This window comes from Arvicanthis niloticus, chromosome 12 (genome assembly GCF_011762505.2).
Source record: "Arvicanthis niloticus isolate mArvNil1 chromosome 12, mArvNil1.pat.X, whole genome shotgun sequence".
Lineage (NCBI taxonomy): Eukaryota > Metazoa > Chordata > Mammalia > Rodentia > Muridae > Arvicanthis > Arvicanthis niloticus.
In genome coordinates this window covers 23,513,703-23,537,797 of record NC_047669.1, presented here as the reverse complement: position 1 = coordinate 23,537,797, position 24,095 = coordinate 23,513,703, and the positions used below count along the sequence as shown (strand labels likewise).

Here is a 24,095-nt window from a genome sequence, read left to right as displayed (position 1 = left end):
GCCATTCTCCTATTTCTTCTTCCCAGCTAACTGGGACTTCAGGCGTATGTTATCATACCAGCTCCACTAGCACTGCTGTAGAGTTTATTTCACATGCAACTTACACAATTCACTGACATACCTTTAGTTGTTGTTATTGTTGTTGTCGTTGCTTCTGCTGCTGCTGCTGCTGTTGCTGCTGTTGTTGTAATCCCCCCTGAGTGCTGGGGTTGAAGGCATGAAACACCACACCTGGCTTCAGAGGCATTTTTAAGTATTAGGTTTATTTTGAGGTAATGGTGCACGAGATCATTCACAGAGCAATGTTGGCATTATGTTTGCCATATGCTGTATATCAGCTATAAATGGTTACACCTTAATTTCCTATTATTCTTCCGACAAGTCCAAGTGTTTTTTCAGTGAGTCTTTCAAAGACTAAGTCCCCCCAATAAAAATACTTCCTTTTTATTAGACTATTTTTTTTTTTTACTGATTTGCTTGTTTGATTTTTGCCTTTGCTAAACACACCAGCACAACACAGCACTGTATCTATGGCAACATATTTTGCCATATATTTACACTGGTGGGAATGCTTTTAGTATTTCCTTACTATGTATTCTCCTGGTGTAAAGCAAAGCCTCTGGGGATGGAAGTTAATGGAAAGACCACACCTGCTGCAAAGCTGACAAACTGATCAGACCCTTAATGACTATAGGTAGGTTGGAGTGTTGCAGGTCCAGAGCCAAATTACAATTTATTTTGGCCTATCTTCTTGTCTGGTGTGCAACTGGCATGCCATAGGCATTGTGCTTATGGAAAATAAGGTTTGGATTTTTGGATGATGCATAACAAATGCCTAAGTTTCAGAAAAAAAAATCTGTTCTACATGGAGTGAGTTTTCCTAGGATATAATTGGGAGTTGTAATATATAGATAGATATGAACAGATATATAGATGATAGATATAGATGATATAGATTATATAGAAACACACAGAGATGTATATGCTAAATATGTGCAGATTGCTAAAAGTATCAAGATATTGCTCTTCCTTGCCACATTGCCTTGAAAAATAACTTGGCTTTTTGCATAGGATTAATTTGTAACTGAAACTCTACCCTGTCTCCAAGCTTTTCACTTTTCCTCATTTAATACCAGATTGACCTATGTTTCCCTCTTTCTCTGCACCCCCTATGCCCTACCCCTTCTTTCTTTCCTTCCTCTCTTCTGACCGTCAAACGCAGAGCCTCCAGCACAGTGGGCAAAAGCATTCTGCTGAGCCACCATCCCCAGTCTAGGTTCATTTGTAAATTTTCATTTGAGCTAAAGCTGACTGGAAGTGTTTCAGGCCATCTGATTTCTACTCCTACAGTGGCCCTGATGAGGAGAAAGCCTCCTGCAACTCCTCAGCAACACAACTTATGCAACACCTGACACCACAGGATCAAGCCTGTTCCCGTGAATCCTGCTCTCCAGTCCCCACGTCCTCTCTAATCTACCCATCTTCTCCTGGAAGCCCTCGTCCATCCTCTAGAATAAGAGAAGTTGCCAAGTTCAAGGGAAAATAGACTTCAACTGTTCTAAATGTGTGTGTTGATTTGCCTGGTTTCCCTGGAAGGGAGTCGTGTGGTAGGACAGCCAGAAGCTGCACACTCTGTTCTTGGACTCTCAGTGTCTCATTCTCCTACAGCTGGATATGAGAGTCCAGGTTGGCCTCTTCTGCCTCAAGTCTTACCTCCCGACCATTTCATAGACTTTTCCTTTCAAAATGATATGTAGCCTATTTGGTCCCCTCCACCCGAAACCCCACTCCTTTACTTAATCTTATTTTTAATACTATTATAAAGAAGTTTGGAATAAATTATTTTAAAATGCCAACACTTCAGGCTCTTCTTGATAATTTGTGCTTTAGGAAATCACTTTTAGCCAAATAATAACTGTCAAGAAAACAATACCATTATAGACACTTGTTGCATAGGAACTGATTAACATAAAGTGGAATGTTTCTTTATACAAATATTTTTATATAGGAATCAGGAGGTCACAATAAGTGAACCTTGAGTTTATGTGAAACCCATTTTACCTGAGTAGTTTTATATCTATAAGTAAAAATAAATTCCAAATAAGGAAAGAACGTGCCCAAAACAGGAAACAAATGGTCAATGTTCTAAAATAACTAGGTTATCACAACTGTGATTCGAGCCAAATGGAAAGTTAAATTTGATTTCCTCTTAAGAGTAATGTCTATGTTAAAATTATTATGCATTCTATTACCACATTCATTGTGTCTTGGTGAATAATCTCAGTTAAGTATTGTTTGTTGACAAAACAAATCTCTTTAGTCAATCTGATACCATCACTACTGTACCTACACTAAAATATAGTGTTATTTGCATAGTCAATAAAAATAAAGTATAAAGGGCTAGAGAGATGGCTCAGTAGTTAAGAGCACTGACTGTTCTTCCAGAGGTCCTGAGTTCAATTCCCAGCAACTACATAGTGGCTCACAACCATCTGTAATGGGATCCAATACCTCTACTGGTGTGTCTGAAGACAGCTACAGTGTCTCATATAAATAAAAATTAAAAAAAAAAACTTTTAAAAAATCAAGTGTAAAATAATGGGTTAAAGTTTTATACCCACCAATCAGCTCTCTGTATTATCACTGTCTATGATGCACTGAAGTTTACAGTCAGTTCCTTTGGTCATTCAGCTCTTACAGTCCAGAAATCTGAGCACACAGAAGCTGCTTTCCTCTTCTTTCAGCATAGAGAACACAGTTGTCGATCATAGAAGCTTCACCTCAGTGTGGGTCTGTCCTTCTATTTCTGTAAATGAATTGCTAAAGGCTGCATATTATTATGTAATATAGAATTATATTATATATGTTATATACAAACATGTTATATTTACATTATATTATAGAGAGACATTATTATATATAGATGTTTTCAAATGTCAAAGAGAACAGACAATAATGAATTCTCATGAGTTTGCCATACAATCTTCACAAATATTCATTCATCACGTTTTTGGAGTTCTCCTTGGTGTAAAGTGAGTCAGCAACTGGTTCCTTTTTACTGCTGAGTAGCATTTCTCTGTGTGGACACACCACATTTTGTATAGTCATTGCACAAGGACATGTGGACTGTCCTTAGCTTCTGGCTCTCACAGACACTGCTGCTATGAATAGTTGTGTGCACATCTTTTCGTGGGTTCATGCTCTCATTTCTTTTGGGTAGATTTCAAAATGGAACTGCTGAATCATGAGGCAAGTTCATGTTAAACATTTTAAGAAATTACCTGATTTTAATGGTAATATCCCAAGTATTTTATATTCCTGCTTCAGCTAATGAGATTCCAAATTCTCAATCTCTCATCATATGCCTTTAAATATTCTTCATGGAAATATTTTTCAAATCTTTTGCTCATTTGTTGTTGGCGGTATTGGTTTTTCAAGACAGAGATTCTTTGTATAATAGCCTATCCTGGAATTCACTCCATAGACTAGGCTCGTCTGGAACTCATAGATCTGCTTGCCTCTGCCTCCCTTAGTGCTGGGACTAAAGGTGTGCACCACCACCATCCAATTCTGTTGTTCAGTTTAAAGTGTGATACCTGTCTTCTTAATTTGGAGATTTAGTAGTTTGATATTGTTCTAGTTTGCTCCTTTATTGCTATGGTAAAACACTGACCTAAAATAACTTGAGAGAGGGAGGAGAGGCTTTATGTTAGCTTACAGGCTACAGTCCATCAGCAGGGAAGCCAGGCTAGGAACTGAAGCAGAAACCATGGAGAAATGCTGCTTACTGGCTTTCTTCTCGGGCTGGTTTGGCTATCTTTTTTTTTTTTTTCTTAATGGTGAACACCTGTATTTAGAAATAGCTAGCTGGACCCAATATAGATGATTCCAGTCTCCAACATCCAGAGCGACATAATCAGGAGGCAGCTGAGCACACACCTTCTTCTCCCCACCAGGTCTCATCAGGATATTGACTTTGGCCACATCAATGTCACAGAGTTTCTTCATAGCCTGTTTGATCTGCTGGCTTGTTAGCCTTGGCATCCACAATGAACAGAAGTGTGTTGTCTTCTGTCTCATTCATGGCTGACTTAATGGCTGGAGGAACGTCCTGTCTTTCTCCCGGGTCCAATATTGTCTGGGTATTTGCCTCCAGAGCATCAGGATCTGAGGCCACAGGAAGATGGGTGACAGGTGAGTACCTTTTGTGGCTGTAGACAACTTTCAGCTCTGCCTTCTTGATTTCCAATGCCTTTGCTTCGGCTTTGGTTTTGGTTCTGACAGGGCAGGAGCTTCCTTCTTATGGTGCCATCTTGGGAAAAGCTCAGCTAACTTTCTTATAGAACCCAGGCTCACCTGCCCAGGGATGGCACGGCCCACAGCTTTCCTCCTCCATCAGTCAGCAGTATGAAAATGCCTCACAGACATATCCGCACAGACATATCTGCACAGACATATCCGCAGGCCAGTGGATATGTATATAGGAAGCAATTCCTCACTTGAGGTTTCCCCTTTTCCCAGGTGTCAAACTGACAACCAAGATTAATCACCACAGGTTTGCATTTCAGATCCAAGTCCTTCATAGCTGCTATTCACTCTCTACCTAAAAAGGGTCCTTTTATGCCTCTTTCAGAGCTGGTTTGCTACAATGGATGCTTTCACCTTTATGTATCTAATAACATCCTTGTTTCCTTTTCTTTTTTGAGGATTGTTTGTTTGTTTGTTTGTTTGTGACAAGGTCTCTGCCTTAGTTAAGGTTTTTCTGCTGTGAACAGACACAATGACCAAGGCAACACTTATAAAGGACAACATTTAATTGAGGCTGGCTTACAGTTTCAGAGGTCCAGTCCATTATCATCATGTCAGGAAGCATGGCAGCGTCTAGGCAGGCATGATGCTGGAGGTGCTAAGAGTTCTACATCTTAATCCAAAAGCAAACAGGAGAAGACTGGCTACCCCCATGGCTAGGAGGATCTCAAAGCCCACCCTCAAAGTGATACACTTCCTCCAATGAGGCCATACCTACTTCAACAAGGTCACATCTCCTAATAGTGCCATTCCCTAGGCCATGCATATTCAAACTACCACAGTCTCTCTATGTTGGCCTAGTTGTCCTATAACTCACTCTGTAGACCAGGCTAGCCTCAAATTTACAGAGATCTGCCTGCCTCTGCCTCCTAAGTTTAAAAGGGTATGCCATGACGTTAGGGTATATATATATATATATATATATATATATAGAGAGAGAGAGAGAGAGAGAGAGAGAGAGAGAGAGAGATAGATATATCTCCTATTGCAATGGCCTTTCTTTAGGACCAAGCTCTGTAGCTTGTAATGTTGTCTGTTGTTGGCTCAATAGCATACCTTTCGCTGGCTATCTTCTGTACTCTCATCACACTTAGTTCTAAAAAAGTACTTTAGGGGCTGGAGAGAAGGCTCAGCACTTAAGAGCACTGGCTTCTCTTCCAAAGGACCTAGGTTTGATTTCCAGCATCCACATGGCAGCTTACAGCTGTAACTCCAGTTCCTGGAGAATCACTGCCCTCTTCTGCCCTCCATGGGTACTACACACATATGTATACATACATACAGTGAAAATAAACATTCGTAATGTATATAAGTCTAAAAAGGACATAATAAATAATAATAATGTACTTGATTTTAATCTCTATATCAGTGATGTTTTAGTATATGAATACATGTTCACATGTGTGTAAGCATATGTGTACATGCATGTGCATGCATGTATGTGTGTTGGCCTGAAGTTGACTTTAGGAATTTTTCTCCATCACCCTCCACCTTATTCACTGAGCAGGAGTCTCTTAATTGGGCCCAGAGCTCACGGATGCAGGTAGTTTGGCTGGCCAGATCCCTCTAAATCACCTAGCATTTTGCATGGGTTCTGGAGATCCAGATTCAAAGCCATCTCTCCAGCCCCCTCCTCCCCCCCCCCCCATCATTTTAGTTGAGTCACAGAAGCACCAGCAAATAACACCTTCCATTCCCAGGCTGCTGTGTTCTTTGAAACCCCATCACATTCCAAGCACAGCCCCTTTTCCTTCTTCCTTCTCTGGGGTTCCAGACCTGATCCTCATTTTTCTTTCTATTGGCTGCTCTCATGCTTGGCCATGATGACTGGAGAGAACTACAGGGTTAAAGTCTGACTGCTTTCCCCCAGAAGAATCCCCAGAAGGCTTCTTCAATAACAGATCTCAATGTTTTCTTTCCTCTTACTCCAAGTTTGGTTCCAGAACAACAGACAATAGGCACTAAAGCAACCGAGCAAGATCCTTGCATCAAAGACTAAGCCCACCTTACCAGGAATTTCCACCAGTCTTCCTTTCACTCTTTTACTGCCAGGGTCCTATAGCTCCCTTCCATCCTAACCTTCAGGCCCTCTGATTCATGAACATCTCTCTTTGTGAGAGTCTCATGAGTGAGTCTCAAATGCAAGTGTACCCACTCCCCAACACTGGAGAGGTTCATGGCTTCTGCTTCTATGTGCTCCAATGCTTATGACATAGATCCAGTCATACATGTACAGCTCTCCTGGTGAAGGTGAAATGGGCACTCTTTCTTCCATGGTATCCATATCATTCATAAGGTCTTAGCCGTCACAGGGATCACCTTCAGATCCTCTGCTGACCCAGTGGTAAATCTGTCCTAGGTGAACCTAGTCTAGTATGAAAAGCCCAAGCTTTGCAGCCTGTGTGCTAAGAGACAACCTGGCTTCCAAGGTCCCTCAGTAGGGTAAACTGTATTTCAAAGTACTAATAAATGCCAGACTATTTAGAAAAATGAGTCTCTTCTTGTCCCTACCCACAGTGCTGAGGATTGAACTTGGGGTACTCCATGTGGCAGGTGAGAACTGTACCACTGAGCTAAAACCCAGCTCTCTTTGTTTCTTTTTTTAGACATGGTCTAGCCCTGGTTAGCTTCAAATGCATCACAGAAATTGACCTGCCTCTGCCTCCTGAGTGCCCAGATAAAAGCTACTCACCATCATGTCTGGCTCAATCTGTTGTCTCTATTTGTCAGCATTACTTTCCTTTTTATGGAAAACCTATTTTTGTCTCCTAGTATAGCTCAACAGGGCACGATCAGCCACAGGACTTCCAGGAGAAAGCTCTCCTAGAAGGGCAAGAGACTCCAAATTTCCCCTCCCCCAAACTATCTTAAACTTTTGACAAGAGGGACAACAGATTTAGGGGTCATTTACTTTTAATGAATGGAGGCTATAAACTTCTGTTTCATTCTTAACCTTTAGTTTGAAGGCTTTCCATGGGGGATTTCCAGTCAAAGTTTTCAAGGAAACCACCACCACCACTGAATTTAATACAGTGTGAGAGTCCAGATAGAGGAAGGACTGGAGGAACCAACATAGAAAGATATGGATTTCTGAAGAAGCAATGTCTAGGAAAACTTACAAACTCAGTAATCCTCTAAATGGTACTCAGTACCTTTTCTAGCCACACAAAAACCATGCAGAATCAGAAACATTTTCAATACACATTTAAAAATGAGAACTTCTCAATAAATAATATAAAAGGCATTTGGAGTCTGTCTTAGGGTTGCATTGCTGTGGACAGACACCATGACCAAGGCAACTCTTATAAAGGACAATATTTAATTGGGGATAACTTACAGGTTCAGAGGTTCAGTCCATTATCATCACGACAGGAAATATGGCAGCACGCAGACACGGTGCTGGAGGAGCCTTGAGTTCTACATCTTGATCCGTAGGCAGCAAAGAGGAGGCTGTGTCGTCACACTGGCCAGACTTGAGCATAATATGTATATATAAAATTGTGCCTGAAGAATATAGTTTGTATATCTCTTTTTAAATGTATTACTTTATGACTCTGGTGATTCAAATATTCTTGGCCCATAGGAAGCCCCATTATTAAGATATATATATATATATATATATATATATATATATATATATATATATATCTCACATATATGAATGAGACCTCAAAGCCCCACCTCCACAGGGATATACTTCCTCTAACAAGGACACACCTCCTAATAATGGGAATATTATTATTAGGAATATTCAAATCATCAGAGTCATAAAGTAATACATTTTAAAAGAGATATACAAACTATATTCTTCAGGCACAATGGAATGAAATTAGAAATGAATAGCAGGAGAAAATCTGGAAAAAAATCACAAAAGTGTAGTCATGAAAGAACAGGTTCCTTCAGGATAACTGGAGTTTGCTTTTAAGTGAATGAAAACAAAAGCACATGCACCCCGGGTCTGCAGCCTCCCTGCATCAGCTCTCAGCAGGAAGTGATAGCTGCAGATACCTGCAGACAAGAAGGAAGGCATTGCATCACAATGCCTGCCAACGGAAACATCAAGGGGAAATATGGAATCAGATAGAGATGGAGCAGTGTAGAACATGACCAAGAGAGACGATTACCTCATGAGATATAGAGTTCTGAGCTTATATCAGTTATTAGCATCTACCCAATCAAAATGAAGCAAATGTTAATACAAGTTTGGAAACACTTGAACGATTATAAAAACCACAATACAAAATGCACACTCTGGGGGATGGGGATGAAGCTCAGTTGGTGTTTCCCATTCATGTTCAGAGCACTGGGTTCAACTTCAGCACTGTACCAGAGTGAGCATAGTGGTACACACGTGCAAGCCGAGAAGTTCTGGATCACCATCAGGTACATAGTGATTCTGAGGCCAGCCTGGGTTATATGGAACCACAGTGCAGGGCAGGACCCACACCCAAGAGTAGTAGGGCAACACAAACTAGACTCGATGAGGGTTTCCAAAAGAAGAGGGAAATTCACACTCGGGTGGGTGGAGAGGTGAGGGTGAAGAGGGTGGATATGGTAGGAAGAGGCAGAAGGGCAAACGTGATCAAGATACATCGTACGAACTCTCAAAGAATTAAAATAACACACACACACACACACACACACACACACACATATTCTTTTCAAGCACATGCCAGAGCACAAAAACAGTCTTAACTAAATGAATGCCACATCAGATAGCCCTCCTCAGTCATAGACAGCACAGTTTAAAGAAACCATCACTTGCCCCTCTACTTAGAAATTAAAATCAATTGAGAAATCAAATTTAATCAAATTAAAATCAAAATTGAGGAAAAGCTGAGATGGTACTACAGTGCTTGCCCACTGTGGACAAGGCCCTGGGTTTAATCCCCAGTATCACACATGGAGAAACAATCAATGAAGAAACTCTAATTTGAATAAATAAGAAATAAACCCTTTCCTCTCCATGTTGCTTTTGGTCAAGGTGTTTCATCATAGCAATAGTAACAAAGTTATGTACCAGACCAGATGAATGTTACCCAAAAATTGAAGTTTGGTTCAATATAGAAACACCAATCAATGCAATACAAGAGGTTCAGAAAAACCATCTGGTAAAAGTCTTTCATGATGAGACCAATCACTAAACTAGAACTACCTACCAATTCCCTGCCTCAACATGCCAAAAGCTGCCTGAAAGATTCACGGGGAACTTGTACTCATCCGTGAAAAGTTCTACGTGTGACTTATCGACTTACCGATGAAGGAGGGGTTGTCCAGGACAAGTCAGGACAGCCCCTGTGCCGATCCTTTTCAATATAGTGTAGTACACTCCAGGCCAGGCACAGGGGGAGGGAAGAAAATAAAAGGCAGCCAGTCTGGGAAGGAAGGAAGCATACCTCAGTTGACTGAGGCGTCATCTACAATCCTAAGGAATCCACAAGAAAACTTTATTACAAAGTCAGCCAAGTTCTACAGTATAAGACACATACAGAAAATGTGATCATTTCTACCGTCTGGCTTTTCTGGATGAGTTTGCCCACATGGGCATGGGAGAACGGGGTGGAGGGAATTTCAGAGACTGCTCATCACAGCCGAATTAAAACGCATCTCTTTTCTCTGAAGATACACCCACATTGAAAGGGAGCTAGACTAAGCACTTTGTATGAGCTAGACAATATTCACATGTTGTTATTATTATTGTTGTTGTTGTTATTATTTTTGGTTTTTCAAGACAGGGTTTCTCTGTGTAGCCCTGGCTGTCCTGGCACTAACTCTGTAGATCAGGCTGGCCTCGAACTCAGAAATGCACCTGCCTCTGCCTCCCAAGTGCCGGGATTAAAGGCGAGCGCCACCACCGCCGGGCTTATTTTTTTTCTTCAAAGAAAAGGCTGAAAGAACTATTTTGAGAAGGATCCGATAAGGAATCTCAGCCTATGAGAAGTCTTTCTTCTAGCGCTGAGCCTTGTGGTGATGGATGAGTAGTTCACCCTCCCTGATCCTGTGTCTTTTCCCCTGTAAAGAGGAACTTGTACTGACTGATAGCCAGCTCTGCTACCACCTCTGCTTCTTTGGACTTACTCTCTGCCTGGTTTCTCTCTTTCCCTTTCTCTCCCTTTCCCTGACACCTAGGACAGGCAAGGGCCAGAGGAGGGCAGATGCTAACCTGTCCTGAGAAGAACTGGGAGAAGCAGGAGCATGGAACTATGTCATTTGCACAACTTGCGGCCAGTGAGGGGCTGGGGTGGAATACAAGGTTATAATTAGAGCGGGAGGCCAGCTGCTTCTCCCCCAGCTCCTGGACACAGCTGGACCTGCCTACGGTCCACAAAGGACTGTGGCTGTGCTGGCCTTGCCCTGACCCTTCTTGCAAAGGCTTTTCTCCTTCCTCTGTGAAAGAAAGCCCAGGGTTGGCATAAGCGCTACTTTCTCATGGGCTCTCCTGCCCCTCCAGCACTTAGACATTGCGTGTTGATAACCTACAGACGAAAGAAGTCGTAAGCTGAGCCCGGTCACATTGCCCTGTGATATAGTTTTATTTTTAACTTTGAAACACTTGAACTATGTCAGTTGACGTTTTCGCCCTTTCACTTGCCTTTCCAACAGAACTCGGGTGCTCTGCTGCAGCAGAAGCACCGGCGCCCACCTCCTCCAGTCCTGCTTGATCAACGGCAAAGGGCTGGTAGCTTCGGATGCTGAGCCAGCTTGTACCATTTAGGTAAGATTTTCAAACAGGGGCATGCGTGACTTCACCCAGGTTATTCAGATGATAAATGTGTGGACCACATTGAGGCTTACTGTGCGTTACCTTTGTACCGGAGGGTGGGTTGTTAAACAAACTTTATTATGTGTGGGTGATGGGGGAAAGGTCGGTACTGGAAAGCCCCAGCCATGTCTAAACTGTTTAGGATTTAAAATCCTCCAGCAATTTGCAGTGTCAGCAGCCTTCTGCCAGCTTAGGTTTTCTTCTACAGTCAACCAGAGCAGTTCAGTGCTACCTTACTCACTCAGTGGAGACGGGAGGGCAGCGTGGAGTGAGGAAAGAAGTAGACACCCAGGGTTAGTCCAAACGCTGCAATGCTTTTCTCCAATCACCTCTGCTGCTCTAATTGCAAGTCATGGTCACAAGGCTTAAATTCCATCTACTCAGCCACACCGCAGGCTACCGAACCACAGCACTCACTGCTCACACTCTGCCTGCAACCTGAAACTCAGTTTTGCCTTAAAACTGCCCCAAGGCAGCTCCTTCCTACCCATTTCTCGTGGGGGAAAAAAAAAAACAGCCATGAAAATGAAAGCTGAAAATCATACACAGACTTAGGCACCCGAACTCAAACTGTGACCAACTGGAGGCATGTACACCCAGCGCAGCAGAAGCGAAGTGATGAAAGACATCCATGGTTTTAAAAGCTTAAGAGGCAGATAGATTACTTCTAGCTCCTGGAATAACTGTATCTCAGCCTTCCTAATGCTGTGACCTGTTAATACAGTTCCTCATGTTGTGGCGACCCACGCCCATAAAATTATTCCATTGCTACTTCATAACTGTAATTTTTGCTACTGTTATGAATCATAATGTACATACCTGATATACAGGATATCTTATATGTGACCCCCAAAGGGGTCATGATCCACCAGTTAAGAACCTCAGCTACATATTGTTATGTGCACAAAAAAAGTTAGTAAACGCAATGGGCCCTGTTAATTTCTTTATGTTTCTCTAGTTCAGAGTTCAACTGAGGTCATCCTGGGAAGTGGCCTGAAGAGAAAAGGATCTGAGGTGTTTGGGTTTGAGCCATCAATGCTGAGTCAAAGGAGATCTAAAGCGACTACTCGGATGCCTAACATCTAGCTCCCTCTTGTAACCCACTGTAACCTCCAACTTAGAGGAGTAACCCCAAGTCTATACAGGAATCTATGTTAGTATCCTTCCTATTTGCTTAGGCTCAGTCAATTTCACTGTGGCATTTAATTTTGCCAGTGTTTCCATGGCAATGAATCGGAAATGTAAGGTGGGCTGCCATCCTTATGAGACTTGAGTATGTTAGCTTTAGAAGTCATCAAGGGGACAACCTGACAGCTGCCCCACCCCCACCCCAGTTAAATACTTTATGAGCTGGCCCCACAGAGGGTTATATAACACTGATGTCAATGTAGAAGTACACACAATGAGAATCAAAGCCAGTAAGTGAAAAGCTTTAAATACAGAGTGACTTCTGGAGGTGAGGACTGCAGATCGTAAAGCTGACAGGATCTGGGGAAGCACAGTATATGTAAGGGTGTGGTAAGCTTGCTGGTATCACAGCCCAGAAGCTCAGGAACCATATATGTGATTTATCCTCAGATGCCTAGGAGAGGTAAAATCTCAAGTGGTAGAGAGATGAATTTCTTTCTCTAGAGTCAAATGTCTCCAAAGCAGGGAAGTGGGTGAACAGTGAATAACTGAATGACTGGCTGGCTGGCGAGAGGGTTGGGAGTTAAAGAATGCCTCTGCCTTTGGCCTTTCCCTTTGCCCTTCAACCTTGCTACTTTTGCTGAAGCTGAACCGAAGTCAATCATTATTGTGAGGGCTGGCCACATGGGGAGTCAGAATAGCCGCACACCGTATGACAGTCACTGAAAGGGCCATTTGCTTAAAAGTATCTCCCTGACATCAAACCTGTTTGTCACTAACTTTAAAACCACAGTAAATCATGTTAAGATGATTATCTTAATCCCATTAAGAATGGGATATTAATCCCATTCTTTCTTACTTGATTTAAATACACCTACTACGTGTTGTTGCCCAATGACACTTTGTAACCGTCTCCTCCAACCTCCCAGGCTCGGTCCCCTTGTCACCATCTAGGCTCTAACACATCCTTGGCCACCTCCACTCAGGTAGTAGCTGTGTGGTGCTGGCACTTCTACAGACGTAGCAACGAGGGGCAGTGGAAACACAGCCTGTGACTAGAAGCAGAGAATATTAGAGTACACACAAGACACAGTCGTCCTCAGAGTCTCAGGTTCACCTTTGAACACTGGAGAGGTAAAACTTGGACTATGGGCACTGCCTGGGGATGATGGGGGAATTCCAGACTTCCCTCCAGTCCACTGAACTCTAGCACAAAGACTGCCCCAGCAAATGGCGTGTGCACTGATGTTGGAGTAATCCTGGAAGAGGGGCTTTCTGAGTTTCTGCCTGGTCCAGAGATGTCTGCAGGCTCGGACCTCTCTGAACAGCAGCACAGCTGCAGGCGTTCAAGAACACATCCTGGTGACTATTCTAGCAGCATTCAATGTGTGTTCCCCATCAGACCCACACAAGTGTCTCCCACTCAGGGCAGGCTTCCTTTACCTAAGGGGCTAAAAAGCTTTCCTCTCCAGCCTCCCAACTCTATATTAAAAAAAAAAAAGAAAGAAAGAACTGAAATGACATACATCCAACATCACTACAGTTTCTCCCCAGAGCTGCTTCTAATTATCCTGGGCTCTTTTGGAATGCCCCTTAGTTTAAGGTTTTTTTTTTTTTTTCAGTGTAGTACAATTCAGTCCTAGTCCATAAATATTAATTGAGGAGAAGAACCGACAGCTACCACTTTGCTAAGCCAGCACAATCCCTAACTACGTTTTAAATTTATTTTTTTAAAATTCTTTATATATCTTTATTTTTGTATAGTTGAAGGTTCTATGCTAGGGACACTCACTCTCCAGCTCCTGGTCTAATACATTTCTTGAGACATACTTGTGCCCTTCATTAATACCCTGGCGAGAGGTCCTTCCACTGCCTGGGTACACCTGCCGGTTGTAGCGTTTGCTCTGAGCTGCCCATCTAAATGCCCAGCATTCCTAGTGGCAAAGGGAAGCTCTCTATTTAAATAAAAAAAAAAGTTCAGAGATTAAAATATAATTATGTTATTTCTCCCCTTCCTTCTTTTCCTCCCTCCAAGTGCTTTCACTTTTTCCATGGCATCATTTTAACTGTTATTGTATACCTCTGTGTGTGTGTATGTGTGTGTGTGTGCGCACATGCATGTGTGTGTGTGTGTACATGTGTATTCCCAAATATAAAAAATACAACCTGCTCAGTTCATATAATGATGTTACTTGGATTATGCTTTCAAGGCTGACCATTTGGTATTAGATAACCAAATATACTTTCCCTTGGGCAGATTACTTCTCCCATGTTCAATATTCCTTAGTTGCCTGTAGTTCTTTGTATAGAGTTAAGGTCTCCTGAGATTTCTGCCTTCCATGTATGCACATCTATTGCTTTTCTCCTTCGTCAGCACTTGTTTAAGCAGCCATGTTGGTAAGACTTCATGGGTATAATTTCTCTGACATTTCTAGAAGACATAATCTCATAGCCAAACTTCCTATTCCCCTGGCTCTTACAGTCTCTCCACTCCCTCTGCCACAATGCTTCCTGAGCCTGAGGTGCAGGAGTTGGGTGCAGGAGTTGTGTTATAGGTCTGTTACTCGGGACCTGGCTCTACAGCTCTGCATTTTGATCAGTTGTGGTTGTTTGTAATGGTCTCCATCTGTCTTAGTTACTGTTCTACTGATGTTCTACTTTTTGTTTGTTTTGTTTTGTTTTGTTTTGTTTTGTTTTGTTTTGTTTTTCGAGACAGGGTTTCTCTGTGTAGCCCTGGCTGTCCTGGAACTCACTCTGTGGACCAGGCTGGCCTTGAACTCAGAAATCCGCCTGCCTCTGCCTTCCAAGTGCTGAGATTAAAGGCGTGCGACACCACTGCCTGGCTCTATTGATGTTCTATTGGTGTAAGGAGACACCATGGCCAAGGCAACTTCTAAAAGAAAACATTTAATTAGGGGCTTGCATACAGTTTTAATTTTTAGCTCAAGACCCTTATGGCAGGGAGGATGGTGGCAATCAGGCAGGCATGGCACTAGAACAGTAGCTGAGTTTTACATCTGATCTGCAAGTTGTAGGCAGAGAGCTAGAGACTGCGTCTGGCATGGGGTTTTGAAATCTCAAAGCCCACCGCCAGTGATACACCTCCTCTTACGAGGCCATACCTCCTAATCCTTCAAATATCTGTGGTGGCATTAGGAGGTGTGGCATTTTTAGAGATGTGTCACTGGGGTTGAGATTCAAGGTTTCAAAAGCTCAATGCATTCCCAGTTAGCTCTCTCTTTAGGTCTCATGGTTGTAGCCTCAACAAGAGCTCAGCTACTGCTGCAGCACCATGCCCGCTTGCCTACCTGTCTGCCACACTCCCTGGCATGATGATTGTGGGCTCTAACCCTCCAGAACTGTGAGCCCCAGGAAACTCTCTTTTATAAGTTACCTTGGTCATGGTGTTTTATCACAGCAATAGAAAGGTAACTAAAGCACAGTCTTGTGGCAAAGAGAAGTTTCCTCAATGAGGGATGAAAGTGACACTTATCTGTGAGTATAGGAACAAATGTTTAGAATGTAGATATGCCAGTTTAATAAAGAGGTAGTTGTAGGTTTCCCTCCAAAATCCATGTCTTCACTAGTCCTGGATAGTTGGCCAGGTTTCCAGTATCAGACATGATTTTTCCCCTCTTGTTAAGCAGGCTTTAAGTCTAATTATAGCGCTGTTAGTTACCACCAAGTACACGTGCTGCTACTACACTCTTAGGGTTACCTTGCCATGCTGGTCATTGTTGTGGTTCGTAGGCATCACAGCTGAGTAAGACTATTGTTCGCTTCCCTACTTTGGTACCTTCTGGTAGCATGAAAGCTTCTCTTTAGGAAGCTTTTGGTTTGATCCAGCTTGCGTCCTTTGGGACGTGTGACTAAAGTGCAAGCTGTCTTTAGCAATAGTGACACACCTTCTGCATCTAGGGGCAACCAAGGACAACAGCAATAGCCTATAATGCTTTGGGAGTTTTGGGGGATAACTCTGACCAACAACTCAAAAGAAGGCTTCTCATGCCTGGTCTTGGGCTTTTTTATGTTTTAACATAGTTTATGACTCTTGAAGAGCACTGCTAATCCAGATGGAAAAATTGTATTTAAGATAGAGATAGAGAGAGAGATAGAGATAGAGATGTCACATATTACATAGTATAACATATATATTATATTATATAATTTAACAATTATATAATTTAGTAATTATATAATAATTACATAATTATATATTATATACATTTTATATTTGTATATTTACATGTTTATATTTATATATTATAATATAATTATATTATTATATAATTATAATACAATATAATTATACTGTCATAATAATATATATTATAGTATATCTTATATTATAAACTGCATGTTTTATTATATTATAATAATTATCATAATAATATAACTATAATATATAATATAGACTATCATATAAAATATAATATATTATGTTTTATACTATATTATATAATTATATAAAATGTTACTATATGTAATAATATATAATATATAAATATAATTATATATAATATGTAATAATATAATATATAAAATATAATTATATAATATATACTAATATATAATACATATAATAATAACATAGGTATATAATATGTAATATATATAATAATAACATAATTATAGGTCCTTTTAAGTAGATAATTAATAATGTGGCTCCTTTTAACTTGTTCAGACACCCTTACAGTTTTTTACTACCCCCAATTCTTCTGTGTTTAGCTTCCTTCCCTTCTCTAATTAAAGCTTCCCTCCATTTTCACATTCCCCTCTTGTACTGCTATCCGCCTCTCTATTGCTCCCCAACTCTTCACCACACAATGGCCCCCTTTTACCTCCTTGGTTCCTGAACTTACTTCAGGATAGCCTGCTCACATCTGAAAATTTAGAGCTAGGGACCTCAGGTGAGAGGGCACATGAGATTTTGGTCACTCTGGGTCTGAGTTACCTCGTTCAATGTGATGTCTCTAGTTCTATCCACTTGCCTGAAAGGTTCATGACTTCATTTTTCTTTCAAGCTGAGTAGTAAACCATATTGCCACATTTTCTTTCTCCATTTATCACTTGTGGGACATTTAGGTTGTTTCCATTACTTAGCTATCATGAGCAGAGTAGCAATGAATACAGGTTGTCAAGTATTTAGGAGGAGCAGGATGTCAGTTCCTTGCTATCTGGCTTACACCAAATAGCAGCATTGCTGGGTCATATGGTAGATTTATTGCGTTTTCCAGGATTCTCCACCCTGGTTTTCAGAGAGATCAGAATCCCACCAACAGTGAATGATGTCCTTCCTTCCCTACGTCTTCCCCAGCATCAGTCATCAGTTATTTTCTTGGTCTTTGTCATTCTGAAATCTCACAGTTGTTTTGATCTGCATCTCCCTACTTGTTAGGGGTGGTGAGCATTTTCTTAATGAATGTGGTAGTATGGATAAGCACTAAAAGTTATAAACTACAGCCTAGGAAAGAAAGAGGTTTCCTGAGTTATCCTGTGACTTCTAGAAAGTTCCAGACCTTCTAGTGACAATGGGAGTCCCTAGATACAACACATCAAAGACCTGACCTGAGTGTGCTATCTGCAGTCTTCCAGGACTTAAGAAATGCTTTGTGGTGTTCTGTTGGAAAGAGGATGAGAATTTCTATTCTTTAAAAAGTTAGGTAAGATTTTAAAAAATAGAGTTTAAAGATTATTAAGCCACCCATGGTTGGTAAGCATTAGAAGAAGGAGGAACTGCAAATAGAAAGACCAGACAGACAAGGGCTACAGAGAGAGATGATACAATGGACTAGTGAGGTGGCCCCAAAATATCTTTCTCATACATGAAGTATTTTTTAAAAATGGAATAATTTTATGTTATACAATACTTTGCTTATTTTGTCTCAGGAGACCACCTCAGGTTCTGAGCCTCATTTGATAGATGAATAGATTAGCCTTTGAGATAGTTGATAAGTACTTGGGTAATTGCCTGGTACCAAAGTTGTCACATAAGCTTCTCTGCAGAGGTAACAATGTATTAACTGAAATACAAACACCAGGAAGAAGCTCACAGTGCAAGTAGGGATGAGGGGAGCATGGTCCTTATATAGAAAGAGCAAGGGTGGGTCCTGGCTAGAATAAGTGAAAAGTCAAAGCAAGGGACATAAAGCCAAGGGTGAGGTGAAAAGGACAAAGAGAGAGAGAGTTCATGCAGGGCCTTGTTAGCCACAGGAATGGCATGACAGTCTCTCCCTTGTCTTGGAAATGGCTGGAAGCCACTTCCGAGGAGTGATGACATCATTTTATAAGTAGTTAATATTTCTTTTCTATTGGGAAGGATGGATTATGGGATGGAAGAAAGAGAAGTAGAGCTGATTCTATATCCATGATACTAGAGCAGAGGAGAGACCACAGCACCTGGTCTTCAGCAGTTGTGCTGGATATGGATATGAACACAGATAGCATGGCCCACTGCCTTTCTCTGTCTCTCATGAAGACCCTTCACCTTGTGGCCAGTCTAGGCTACATAGCAAGACTCTCTCAAGAAGAAAAACAAAAGCCTTTCTGCTTATTCCTACCCATCTGGCAGTCTTTCCCTTGTGTTTTAAGCACTGAAACAAGCTGCTTATAATTCAATGACTATTGAATTTGAACTTGCATAAAATCGGTGAGAATCAGTAGGTCTGATTCAGTAGATTTGGGGTCAGAAAAAAACTAGACTTTTAACCAGTTCTCAGACAGAACTGCTCCTTCTGCTGTGGGGACCCCTCTTTAATAAAAGCCTTAGAGGCCACTGCTCTGCTTGCCTTCCCTTAGCTTAGCAACTTCCCACTTTCTAAGTTGTCTGCAGACTACCACCACCAGCATCTAGTTAAACTACTGTCCCCAAACCTTCCAGGTCCTTCCTATATGTCTGTCTGCATGCCTGCCTGCCTGCCTGCCTGCCCGCCCACCCACTCATCTATCTATCTATCTATCTATCTATCTATCTATCTATCTATCTATCTATCTATCTATCTAACTATCTTAGACAGGGTATCTCTTTGTAGCTCTCACTGTCCTAGAATCACTATGTAGACCAGGCTGGTCTTTAAGTCACAGAAATCTGCCTACCTCTGCCTCACAAATACTGGGATTAAAGGTGTGTGCCACCATATCTGACTCCTGCCAGGTTCTAAACACTCCATTTCTTCATAGAGATATTCGTTCTTCTGACACACACCTGCTGTTGCCAACAGACTCTATCTAATATAGCCAATAAGATGAGCTCATGAATACTGTTGGGTTAATACAGCCAGAGCCGTGTTGATTATATCTCTTTTGGAGAGAGGAAATTTGAGTTTCATATTTTGATAAAAGCATTTTGGGCACATGCTTGACTAAATTCAATTTGTTAGGAGTGGGAATAGAGAGTTGAAAGGATAAACAAAAGGGCATAGGAAGTGAAGGGGTCAGAAATGCCTGAAAGTTATGCTTGGACTCAAGTGTATCTTTTTTTTTTTTTTTGGTTTTTTGAGACAGGGTTTCTCTGTTTAGCCCGGGCTGTCCTGGAACTCACTCTGTAGACCAGGCTGGCCTCGAACTCAGAAATCCGCCTGCCTCTGCCTCCCAATTGCTGGGATTAAAGGCGTGCGCCACCACAGCCCGGCTCAAGTGTATCTTTTTACTGTCTTTCCCACAGTGAAGAGTTTCTATAATCTGTATATTTAATATAGTAGGTGTTTCACCTCAAGTATGAGAACCAATATTTTTTATTATTTATTTATTTTTTTACACTCCAGATTTTATTACCCCCACCCCTGTCCACTTTCTGACTGTTTTACATCCCATACCTCCAACCCACTACCCTGTCTCCATGAGGCTGCACCCATTCCCCTCCCCCCACTTTACCTGACCTCTAAACTCTCTGGGGCCTCCAGTCTCTTGAGGGTTAAGTGCATCATCTCTGATTGAACACAGACCAGGCATCCCTCTGCTGTATATGTGTTGGGGGCCTCATATCAGCTGCTGTTTACTGCTTTTTTGGTTGTCCAGTGTTTGAGAGGTCTTCGGGATCAGATTAATTGAGACTGCTGGTCCTCCTACAGAGTCACCCTCCTCCTCAACTTCTTTTAGCCTTTCCCTAATTCAACCACAGGGGTCAGCAGCTTCTGTCCATTGGTTGGGTGCAAATATCTGCATCTGACATCTTTCAGCTACTTGTTGGTTCTTTCAGAGGGCAGTCATGATAGGTCCCTTTTCATGAACGTTCAGTAATAGTGTCAGGCCTTGGGACCTCCCCTTGAGCTGGATCCCACTTTGGGTCTGTTGCTGGACCTTCTTTTCCTCAGGCTCCTCTCCATTTCCATCCCTGTAGTTTTTTTCAAACAGGAACAATTATGGGTCAGAGTTTTGACTGTGGGATGGCAAACCCCACCTTCATTTGATGCCCTTGTCTTCCTGCTGGAGGTGGGCTCTGTATGTTCCCTTTATCTACTGCCAGGCAGTTCATCTAAGATCCCTCCCTCTGAGTTCTGAGAGTCTCTCAACTTCCAGGTCTCTGGTGCATTCTGGAGGGTTCCCCCAACCTTCTACCTCCCTAGGTTGCCTGTTTTCATTCTTTCTGCTGGCCCTCAGGGCTTCAGTCCTTTTCTCTCACCCAATACCAGATCAGGTTCTTCTCTCCCTCCACCTCCACCCCCCACCCCCATTCACCAATATTGTAAGGTAACATTTTAACCCTGAAATGTTCTCTTTCATGTTTGTATTCTCTGAAACACAACACCATCGGATATAAATCTTTCTTTTGTTTGTTCTACTCAAAGGGAGCACGATATTGAATCTGACTGAAAGGCATACAAGAATATCTTCATGGAGACAGAGGTGTTTCCTGATAAGGATCATCTAGCTGCTTTCCACTGTGGAAGAATTACACATGTAAACACTGTGCTGTGCCGACTCCAGCCATGCCCTTGTGTCCTCTTCAAATTATGGAGATGGACCACATACATCTCTGAGAAACACAAGAGAGTGCTGGTTTTGAAGGCTGTCAGATGTAGGTCGCTTTATGACTCAGTGTCCTTGTCTGTGAACTGAAGATGGCAACACCCACCTCACATGGTTGCTGTGAGGACTACATAACATTTATAGGTGCCAAAGCCTTCCTTCTTGTGCTGGCTGGTTTTCTGACAACTCGACGCAAGCTACAGTCATTAGAGAGAAGGGAGCCTCAGTTGAGAAAATGCCTCCATAAGGAGGCTATAGGAAATTTCCTTAATTATTTATTGGTAGGGGAGGGCCTAGCCCATTGTGGGTGGTGCCACCCGAGACTGGTTGTCCTGGGTTCTTTTTTTTTTTTTTTAATTTATTTACTTTTATTTATATCTATGCACTGTAGCTGTCTTCTTCAGACACACCAGAAGAGGGCATTAGATCACATTACAGATGGTTGTGAGCCACCATGTGGTTTCTGGGAATTGAACTCAGGACCTCTGGAAGAGCAGCCAGTGCTCTTAACCACTGAGCCATCTCTCCAGCTCCCTGGGTTCTCTAAGAAAGGAAGTGAAGCAAGCCCTGAGGAGCAAGCCAATAAGCAGGCTTCATTTCTATCGCTCTGCTTTCGCTCCTGCCTCCAGGTTCCTGCCCTGTTTGAGTTCCTGTCCTGACTTCCTTCAATGATGTACAGTTACGTGGAAGCACAAGCCAAATGTGATGCTATATATAACACCTTACCCCCTCCCCAACTTCCTTTTTGTCATGGTGTTTCATCACAGCAATAGCAACACTAAGACTCTTCTCTTCCTCCATGACATTCAAGACAAAAATATCCTCAGTCTAAGTCAGGCAAACTCCAAAGAGGAGAAGCATCCAGTCACCGAGCACCGAATCAGGAAGGGTAAGAGCAGCCTTCTTACATCACAAGGCAACTGACGATGTATCTAATTTGATTCATTTGGGGCAACACTCATTGTCTAAAGCCCAAGATAATCAATTCACTGTACAAATATGCCTGACCCTAAGGGGTTTCCTGAGATGTATGGCTTTCAATACTAGCCTAGAAAAGTCCCAGGCAGTAATTTAGACTATCAAGAGTTCTAGACTGACTCCTATTCTAATGCAAACAATCTCCCCTAAGTATTCAATGAAAGGTTGAGATGTGTTTTTTATGTTGTTGGGTTATGTCTGTCTTTCTCCTTTCTTTTACGGTCAAACTCCTCCAGGGTGATATTTACTCAACACCGGTCGTATCTCAAAGTCAGATGTCATTCTAGAGTTTGGAATGAGATCTTTAAATAGCAATATTTAAAAAGGAAAAGAGGAACATCTTTGTTGACAGAATGCACTATTTTCTTTTTAAAATATTTTCTCTTTCAAATAACCTCACAGGAATAGAGAACAACAAAGCAATATTATATGATTCCTAAGAACAGTATGCAGTTCCTAAGAACCATACTTCAAAACACTTAAGGGGAAGACTGGGCTTTAAGCCCATCATAGTGCCTGTAGCCAGGCACATTCTCGCTGATGAGCAGAGTTCTCACTCCTAGAGTCCAGGAAACTAGCCAGACTCTTTGCTTCTCTTCTCAGAAGTAGAGCTCAGCATCGTGAGGAAGAATGATGCTGGACATTCCTGGTGTGGTAGTTTCCTTGCATGTCCTCACATCCTTTGTGATCTTGCTCTTTTCTACCTGAAAGCCTGAAGGGATCCAGAATCTTCCACACTCCATCCTTATTGGTTTGCTGCTATTTTGAGCAAGAAGCAGATGGTGCCATTCCTTCCAATTGGCCACAATCCTGTCAGCATCAAAGTATGTGCCTCGTCCCCTTTTATCAAGCACCAGTTTCAAATGCACCAGGGTCCACAGCTGAAATGCCAGAACTGCTGTTTGGGGCTTGCTCATAAGCATCATGTGGCCATGGCTGCCATTCTTCTTTGGGGTAGTGTACAGGGCATAACTCACCCTTTCCTTTATATCTGTGACAGCATAGTCCTGATTCACTCAACCTTCTTGTCTCTCCTCTGGCTGTCCTTCTTCCTAATGTCCCCAAAGCGGTCACACATGGCTCAGTATGAATACTTCATGTCTCAGATATTTAGTCAGTGTTCTCATTCCCCACTTAGAGCTTCTTCTCTCACTTGGTTTAGTTTCCACATCGATATGTCTGCATCCAAGTTCCTCTTCTCATCCCAAGATTGCCATCACCTTGAACAATTTATACCAGACTTGTTGGACTCATCTTGCCTCCTCAAATAGCTCCTTCATAGACTTCTGTTTTTCTAAAAAAAAATTGTAGCTAATCTTCCTTTCTCTTGGTTTAAAATCTTGGTATCAACTTTTACTGATTTCCACATCTCCAGTCAGGAACGAACCAGATCCTCCCCTGTGTTGCCTCTCGTCTGCCTCATCTCTGTTTCTAGTATCTTTGGTCTCACCTACACAACTAAATAGTCTCTACAGCAGTTTCCAACTCCAGACCCTTTTACTCCATCCCAGTTTGTTCCCAAATCACAATGTAAAATACCTCTTTATTGTGCACCAAGTACTTTCAGATTTCTTAGTCTAATATTGAAGAATTTCCACACTAAGTCCACCATGGATGTTCCCCCCTTAGGAATGAATGATCTTAATTAAGTATGGCAAGAGTCAGCCTGCATATTAAACTGGTGTTAAACAGTTAGATGGACCATTGCGTACAAAGAAGTGTTCTTTGAACTTACTCTATTCTGTCTCAGTATATCATAGTTCATTTTGGTTACTATAACAAAACACCAGAGGCTAAACAACAACTTATTTCTCACTTGGAGGTCCAAGGTCAAGATTATGGTGGATTTGCTGTGCTTTGAGGGCCTGTATGCTGGGGTCACAGCCATCTTGTTTATATGTGCTGATGTGACAGAAGTGATGAGGGTTCTCTCTCCCAGACCCGTTTTATA

The 24,095-nt window shown here is 41.9% G+C and overlaps 1 protein-coding gene across 3 annotated transcripts in view; it reads left to right on the top strand.

Moving 5' to 3' along the window:
• The first annotated feature begins 4,067 nt into the window (after window positions 1-4,067).
• The window catches only part of Fbxo40 (F-box protein 40), a 32,076-nt gene continuing 12,048 nt past the window's right edge, over window positions 4,068-24,095 (top strand). Inside the window, exons 1-2 of one of the 3 annotated variants that reach the window (XM_076942904.1) lie at window positions 4,068-4,194; window positions 10,912-11,023. The gene's annotated coding sequence lies outside the window, so the exon portion shown is untranslated. Of the gene's footprint in view, window positions 4,195-10,573; window positions 10,803-10,911; window positions 11,024-24,095 lie in introns of those variants that run through there. The other 2 variants (XM_034515433.2, XM_076942903.1) reach the window with 2 other exon arrangements.